The following is an 8,233-nucleotide window of genomic DNA, read 5'->3' as shown; positions in this document are numbered from 1 at the left end:
ATCCCATTAAAATCTTATTGAAATCCCATTAAAATCTTATTGAAATCCCATTAAATCTTATTAAAATCCCATTAAATCTCATATCTTGTCACCCTTTGCATTGTTGAAAGTAATTAATTCCGTAACTCAATATTACCTCTATTTATATATACTAGGGCGTGCCCGCACGTACGCGCTTGCCCGTACGTGCTTGCAAAAAAAAACACATGCGTGCAAACAACAACAAAAACTTTGAAACCACGTGGCAGTAACGACCACAGAACCCCCCGTCTATCCACATGAAATGGTCTGGTCCATTCGCAAAGCCAAAGCGAACGACCACAGAACCCCCCGTCTATCCACATGAAATGGTCTGGCCCATTCGCAAAGCCAAAGCGAACGACCACAGAACCCCGGCGACCATACCTTGGGACCCACCTGTCCGATCAATTTCAAACCTTGACAAATTTTCCATTCCTTCCCTTCCTGATCTTTCGATGTAGGGCTGGGTTCTTTTTTTTTTAGGATCATGTTGCATCGAGCATTATTTTCCAAAACAGTGTGAACATTAACCCACACCAAAACCTCTGACATCCCACCATTAACACCTATTGTAAGCGTGCCGAATCAGTAAGCATCACCCCTTCTATGAGCCTCGACCAGAGGGTGGTTGTTACTCACAAACACCATTTCCTGTAATTATCTCTCATAATCAGGATAAATTTGGAACAGCCCTTAAACTAACACCAAGCAGATCAATTTTTATATTTAGGTTGAGGTTTCACACAAACTGGTTAACTAAATAATACAGAATTATTATTATTATTATATCTCCGCCTTGGTGAACAGTTTATGTTTTGTATCCCACTGATAGGCCGGATCTGGATTCGGACCTGAACCAAAATCCAATCATTTCGTCGTGTCACCCATGCTATTTATCTGGCAAATTTCGTCAAAAAAAACAAAAACAAACACAACAGCACTGGTTTTGTTTCACCCATGCTATTTATCTTCCTGCAAAACGCTTTGCTTCTCGCAAAACGTCCGCCAATGGGAAGTAAAGGGAGGGAAAAAAACGGGAGCAAGAGACAGGGTGCCGGAATGGACATGAGGGACAATGAGGGACAGTGAGGGAGTGTTGCTATGCAATTTTGATCCAATCGCCATCTTTCATAGTAATTCTGGACCGGCATTAGGTGGGATTGTCTGTCATGAATTTATTTGTTGATCGAACGAGTTTTAATTTGTCTAAATCCGACCAGTCGTTTCCAAAGATATAAGCCTTTTTGTCGCAATACCATATTGGAAATATATATATATATAAATATAATTCTCTTTCCCGGTTCCCTGTCGCTCGCCGAGCGCCGAGCAAGTCGAGTGCTTTGAACAAGAGCAAAAAAAAAGAAGTACTTTATGTGTACGGGTGGGTAAACGAGTGTACCGGCCTTACACGTCCTGGAAGCAAACGGTCGCAAGGTGCACGCTTGCTCCGTTTGCTTCCAGGTCACAGTAAGACCCTTAGTGACCAGCGCAAAAATACGTATTTACAGAAATCATTTAGAAAAAAAAACGAATTATCATCGTGTTGTTTATCGAAGTACCATTCGTGATGGGTCACGCCACTTATATCGCGGCATCGGTGCGCAAGGAAGCCCCAGACCACCTGCTCCCCCATGTATGTACACATAACTTCCAAGTTCGTAAATCATATTGGACAAAACAAGACACACTCACCTTTTAAAGAAGACTTGTTTGTACAATTGATGTCAGCGGTGCCTCCAGATTGTAGGGGAATTTGTAGCTGAGAGACTCACAGGACTCCAATGACCGGACACAGGTTTACAAAAGGTCTGGTTTATTAACTGCTTCTTCACTTCATTCCATTTACCAAATAATACCGCATAATATAATGGATCAGGTTAACTCTTTTCGCATGGTCCTCGTTCGGCTGATGTTCCTCCGCCATGGTCCCGTTCGTCAGAGCTCCTCGTAGCAAGTCCTCCTGACTTCCACGTTTGCTCCCGTTATATGGACAAACTGGATTTTAATCCCCTCTCCGCTGGTGCCCCGAGGTCATGCATGTACCAAGTCCTGGTATCAGCTCGCTCCCCTCCTGTTGTGAGTTCCGTTTACCAAACGATAGGGGGGTGCTTCAGCCAGGGGCTGTGACCAGGTGGACAAAAGATTATCATGTTCGGGCGCATTCCTGACTCATTTACAAACTCGTCTTTCACAGAGTTTGCATGTAAAATATATCTGCTTTGTTACCAGGTTAATTAATAAGTTACCAGTGCCAATTAATAAGTTACGCTGAGTTACACTTCCACAGTAGGAAGCGCTCTGAAGAGAAGGAAAAGGAGGGCGATGTGGATTTGGGTTCCTTTGAGGTATTGGAGGAAAATTCTGAAAGAGGTAATAGGAAAGGGAGTGACATCAAGGAACCGAAGGAAAAGGTGGCATCTGGAACAAAAGAGGAAATGGAGTGTCCGTCGGAGACATCTGGGAACGAGGTTGAACAAACAGTGCTGGTCCGAAAGAGACTTGTTGAAGAACAACATGGAGATTCGGAGATCCGGAGTTTAATTGTTAAAGCCGTTACAGAGGAAGAGGCTATGAAGATACCTGTTGGTTACTTCATGAAAGGGGAAATACGCATGAGAAAATGGAGACCACTGGAGGTGCCAGCAAACGATGATTGGAAAGTTCATTACCAAATTGTGGTGCCACCGCCGTACCGGAAGGAGATATTGAGTTTGGCGCATGAGACACCTTTGGCCGGGCACCTTGGAGTGAACAAGACCTGTGACAGAATATTGGTACATTTTTTCTGGCCAGGATTGCGACGTGATGTGGCTGAGTTCCTTAAATCTTGCCACTCTTGCCAGCTGGTGGGAAAACCTAATCAGAAAGTCCCATCCGCACCTTTAAAACCAATTCCAGCTTTTGAAGAGCCATTCAGCCGAGTCATTATTGACTGTGTCGGCCCTTTACCTAAAACTAAGGCTGGACATCAGTATTTGCTGACCATCATGTGCACTTCCACAAGGTTCCCAGAGGCAGTGCCTCTTAGAAAAATTACTGCGGCAGTTATTGCGAAGGCCTTGATTAAAGTTTTCACTTTCGTTGACCTACCTTAGGTCATCCAGTCTGATCAGGGTTCCAATTTGATGTCAACGCTTTTTCAGCAAGTGGTACACCTGTTGGGAGTGGAGCAAGTAAGATCAAGTACTTACCATCCCGAGAGCCAAGGGGCCTTGGAAAGGTTTCACCAGACATTGAAGAATTTGATCAGTAGGTATTGTTTTGAATGTGACAAGGATTGGGATGAAGGAATACCATTATTGTTGTTTGCTACGAGGGAATCTGTTCAGGAGTCATTGGGATTCAGTCCTTTTGAACTTGTGTTTGGACATGCAGTGCGAGGACCATTGAAATTAGTGAAAGAACAGTGGCTACAGGAGGAGTCACAGTCAACAATGGTAGAGTATGTGTCAACGGTTGGGCACAGATTGGCAAAGGCTTGTGAAGTTGCAAGAAGAAACTTGAAAGTGACACAGGATAAAATGAAAGTGAGACATGACAAGAAATCTCAGGTAAGAAATTTCAGTCCTGAGGACCGAGTGTTAGTGTTGCTTCCTGTTCCAGGTCAGCCACTACAGGCTAGATATTTTGGTCCCGATGCAATCGAAAGGAGGGTTAATGAAACAGATTACGTGGTGACAACTCCCGACCGACGGAAAAAGCGGCAGCTGGGTCATGTCAACCGACTGAAGAAATATTATGAGAGGAAGCCTGTGGGAAAAATGGTTCCTGTCTCACCTGTCGTGCCTGTAGTCGGGGTGCAAGAGAATCCAGAGGTTGAGGCCAGTTTGAAGTTTGATAACTTTGATGACCAGGCTTGTCCCAGATTGACGAACATGGAAGTGTTGAGTCATTTAGATGAGAAATTAGGTCATTTGACTAGGGAACAACAAGGACAACTATCCAGCCTAATTTTTGAGTTTGCACATTTGTTCACAGATGTACCTGGTCGTACTGACTTGGTATATCATGATATTGAGGTTGGGGAAGCCACTCCTGTGAAGCAACAACCCTATCGCATGAACCCTGTGAAGATGGAGTCTCTTCGGAAGGAGGTTCAGTATATGTTGGAGAATGACATCATCGAACCAAGCAGCAGTGAATGGAGCTCACCATGTGTGTTGGTTCCAAAACCCGACAGCAGTTTTCATTGTTGTACGGATTTAAAACGGGTTAATGGAGTGACCAAGACCGACTCATATCCCATCCCAAGGATTGATGACTGTATTGATAGAATAGGCCCAGCTAAATTTGTAACTAAATTTGACTTGCTGAAAGGGCATTGGCAGATTCCTCTTACTGATAGAGCCAAGGAAATCTCGGCTTTAGTCGCACCAAATGGGTTGTATCAGTACAAGGTTCTTCCCTTTGGATTGAAAAACGGGCCTGCTACATTTCAACGGCTGATTAATAAGCTCATTGCAGACCTTCAGGGGGTGGAGGCTTATCTGGATGATGTCATCATCCACACCATGACCATGGAAGATCATATTAAACAAATCCATGCATTTTTCAAGAAACTGACCGAGGCAGGGTTGACCATCAACTTATCTAAGAGTGAGTTTGTAAAGGCACAAGTGGTGTTCCTAGGCCATGTAGTAGGTCAGGGTCAGGTGCAACCAGTGACAGCCAAGATAGAAGCCATTGATCACTTCCAAGTTCCAAAAGGGAAGAAGGAGCTTATGAGATTATTGGGTATGGCTGGTTGGTACCCGTGGTTCTGCAGGAATTTGCTGAGGAAAGAGACCAAGTTTATTTGGAATGACAAATGTCAAGCTGCCTTTGCCCACGTCAAAGCAATATTAATGAGCTCTCCTGTCCGAGCAGCCCCGGATTTTCAAGCACCTTTCAAGTTGGCCATTGATGCAAGTGATGTGGGGGCTGGGGCAGTTCTATAACAGGAAGATGAGGATGGAGTGGATCACCCGGTGTGCTACTATTCCAAAAAGTTTTACAAACACCAGGCAAATTATGCCACCGTGGAAAAAGAGACCCTTGCTCTCCTGCTAGTACTTTAGCATTATGAGGTGTATCTCGGAACCTTTCCTATAAAAGTCTTCACTGATCACAACCCCTTAACCTTCATTCACAAAATGAAAAATAAAAATTAGAGGTTGATGAGATGGAGTTTGGCTTTGCAGGAGTTCAACTTGGAAATTGAGCATGTAAAGGGCAGGGACAATATCGTTGCTGATGCTTTATCCAGAGTGAACTAACATTGGAAATTCCTGTAGGTTGTTTGGAAGTTTTGTTGCTTTATTTTGGGGAATATTAATTATTGTTGCTCACGTGAATTGATCATTTGGGGGTGAGTTTTACTTTTGTTTTTTAAAAGTGTTTTTGTATGCAAACAAAGTTTTCACTATGTTCCAACTTTCTTTCTTGAAGGGGGGGAAGTGTTACGGATTCGTCACTTCTGTTGTTGTGGCTCTCATCCACTGTAAACATTTTTGGTTGCATGTACTATTATTGTTATTGTTTAAGTGAGATAGAAATAACTGTTTTCAAAAGGTAAAAAAGTTAGTGTTTTAAAAGAAACCGGAAACCGGATCGGGAACCAGACGAGGAAGAAGAAGAGGAGAATGAGGCGGAGCGAGTGAGGTCGGAGAAGGAGCCGAGCTGTTTGGAGGTCTGGAGCAAACGCTGGCGAACGGAGGTCACTAGCGAACTTTGGGGTTTCCTGGGAAAGGGATTCCTGCGACAGAGTTGTTATCGCTGTGACAGATAAACCTGCGTGACATGTTTTGCAGTTGATTCCGAAGAGAATCATTAGAGTGCCGTTATGTCCCGAGAACGGACTGTTGGCCATTTTCCCTCGCGCCTGATTTCGCATCGCTCCAGGTTCTTCACCTCGCTTCAACCATTTTCACAACCATCCAGACGTTAATCTGTTGTGTGTGTGTGTAGCGTGGAATTTGAGTGGGAATTTGCGGTTCGCCATCTGTGAGCCATCGAACGTCCATACCCGAAGGAGTGATTTCCCAGTCGCCTCTTGAGGACACTTTTGCCTATCTTTGGCAGTGTGACTGTCAACCGAGCGGGATTCTGGTCTCGATACAACATCGTTCTGACGATCGCTTCAACATCGACTTTGGCTTGATGCCAGGATGCGGGATAGAGACATTGGGAATGTTCTTTTCGCTCACTTGGAGCACAGTGAGTTACATTGGAGCACATTGTACGAAACTGATGGTACCATCATAGGAATGATATATTGGTTGTACAATTGATTAATATTGTTGTTGCTGTTATTCTTGTGTGACCTTAACACAATACTTGTTTGTTGGTAGCAATTGGTGTGGTTTCACCATTGATCTTTGACACACAGAATATCACATCTTTCTGCCGTGACTCCTCTCGGGGCTCGGAGGTACACCGTGAAAGGGGTTTGGGGAGGAGCAAGTAACAAGCTGATATTTGGACATGCCAATGACCAGGTGATTTGGCTGCAAAGGCTATTTTTACTCACGCCAGGGAGTAATGCATTCACTCGTGTCCGAGTGTGTGTGTGTGTGTGTGTGTGTGTGTGTGTGTGTGTGTGTGTGTGTGTGTGTGTATGTCTGTCAATGAAAGAGGGATAGAATTGTGAGGAACAGAAATGAAAAAACGAGATGTGTGTGTGCTCGTGTGTTGGTGAACAAGATATCTGGAAAAGTTCTGAACGGATTTGGATGAAAGTTGGTGGGATGAAAGCCCTTGGGATAAGGAAGAATTGATTAGTTTTTGGTGAAGCTCAGGATATTATTCCCGATCCAGGAATTTTTTGAAGGATTTTTTACCTTTGGAAGATAGGGCTCATTTTCTTTTAACATTATCTTCTATTTATTCTATATTTAACATTGTGATATGAAAATAGTTTTCATATTTGTTGTAAATGTAGTTTAAACTCGTGGTTATGCGTTAGAGCAGTGTATTTTTTTTAGCAGCGTCGTCTTCAATGTTCATTTTTTTTTTCTAATAAAGACATTCTGTCATTTTAAAATCACCAAAGTGTGTATTAGGTTTTCACGTTTCATAAAATGTATCGTTTGATACGTATAATGCTTTAAAACTGTTTTTTTTTTTTTATTTATTTATTTTTTTTTTTTTTTTTTACCTCAGAAGAGATATCAACATTTAATAGCTCAGCGAATGTCATTCGCGGTGTCAGTATTTGATGAACTTATAAAGACTTAGTTCCAGATTTGTCAATGGCTGAGGTATATTAACAAACAAATAAAACAGATTTGGCAAAATTCCAACTTTAAAAAAAAAAGATCGCATATTCACCCAGGGTTGTGAGTGGCTGAAGAAGAAGAAACCTCGCATGGGCTTCCCGGACCAAATAAATCATTCTGTTTCTGGCTCTGCGATTTTCAGGTTTTTTTATTTATTATTATTCATTTTTTGAATACAATATCGAGGCTCGTGAAAGAGCTAACATTAATCACACAGAAAGACAAACCGACACATAAAACATATACCATGGGGAGCGGTAGACAAGATGGGGCGAGAGGGGGAGGAACACAAACACAACGTCTGAGAGCAGGGACATCGAGAGATCTGTGGGAGGGAGAGGGCTTTGGGGCGGGGAGGCATGGGAAGGGAGGGGGGGGGTGGGAGAGGTATAAAACATGTGGACACTGCCAGGACTTCCAGGAAAGATGTTGGAATTTCAAACAAGGTGGATCTGGGGTGAATTCGTGGGGGAAGAAAAGATCAAGGTTTTGGATGGGGAAAGATAAGAGATGGTGGTGAACAGCTGTTTTAAAGACCTGGAGTGAGGAGTGGGATTGAAGAGAGTGAGGGAGTTTATTCCAGAGGTGGGAGTGAAGACGAATGAAAGAGTGAAGGTGAGCAGAGAGCCGAGATTTCGGCAGTTTAACCATCAGAGGGTTGCTGGCAGATCTTGTGCGACCTGTAGGAATATTTTGAGGACAGAGCACAGACAACGCTGGGGGAGCTCGGCCGGGTAGGATTCGGTAGAACACAGAAAGACCACCAACCTGCCTGCGGTGAGTGGGTGAAAGGCCTCGGAGTTCGCTTCATCGCGGGAGATTCCAATAATTCTGAAAGCTTTGGTTTCAACAGTGTTAAGACGAGCTCAGTGTGGGGCAGGAGCACCAGCCCAGGGGGGACAACAGTATTCCATTGAGCTGCAGATGAAAGCCTTGTATGTGGTGAGGAGGTCAGG

The sequence above is a fragment of the Myxine glutinosa genome, chromosome 6, assembly GCF_964187855.1.
Source record: "Myxine glutinosa chromosome 6, kmMyxGlut1.1, whole genome shotgun sequence".
NCBI classification, from domain to species: domain Eukaryota; kingdom Metazoa; phylum Chordata; class Myxini; order Myxiniformes; family Myxinidae; genus Myxine; species Myxine glutinosa.
This window is presented reverse-complemented; position numbering follows the sequence as displayed.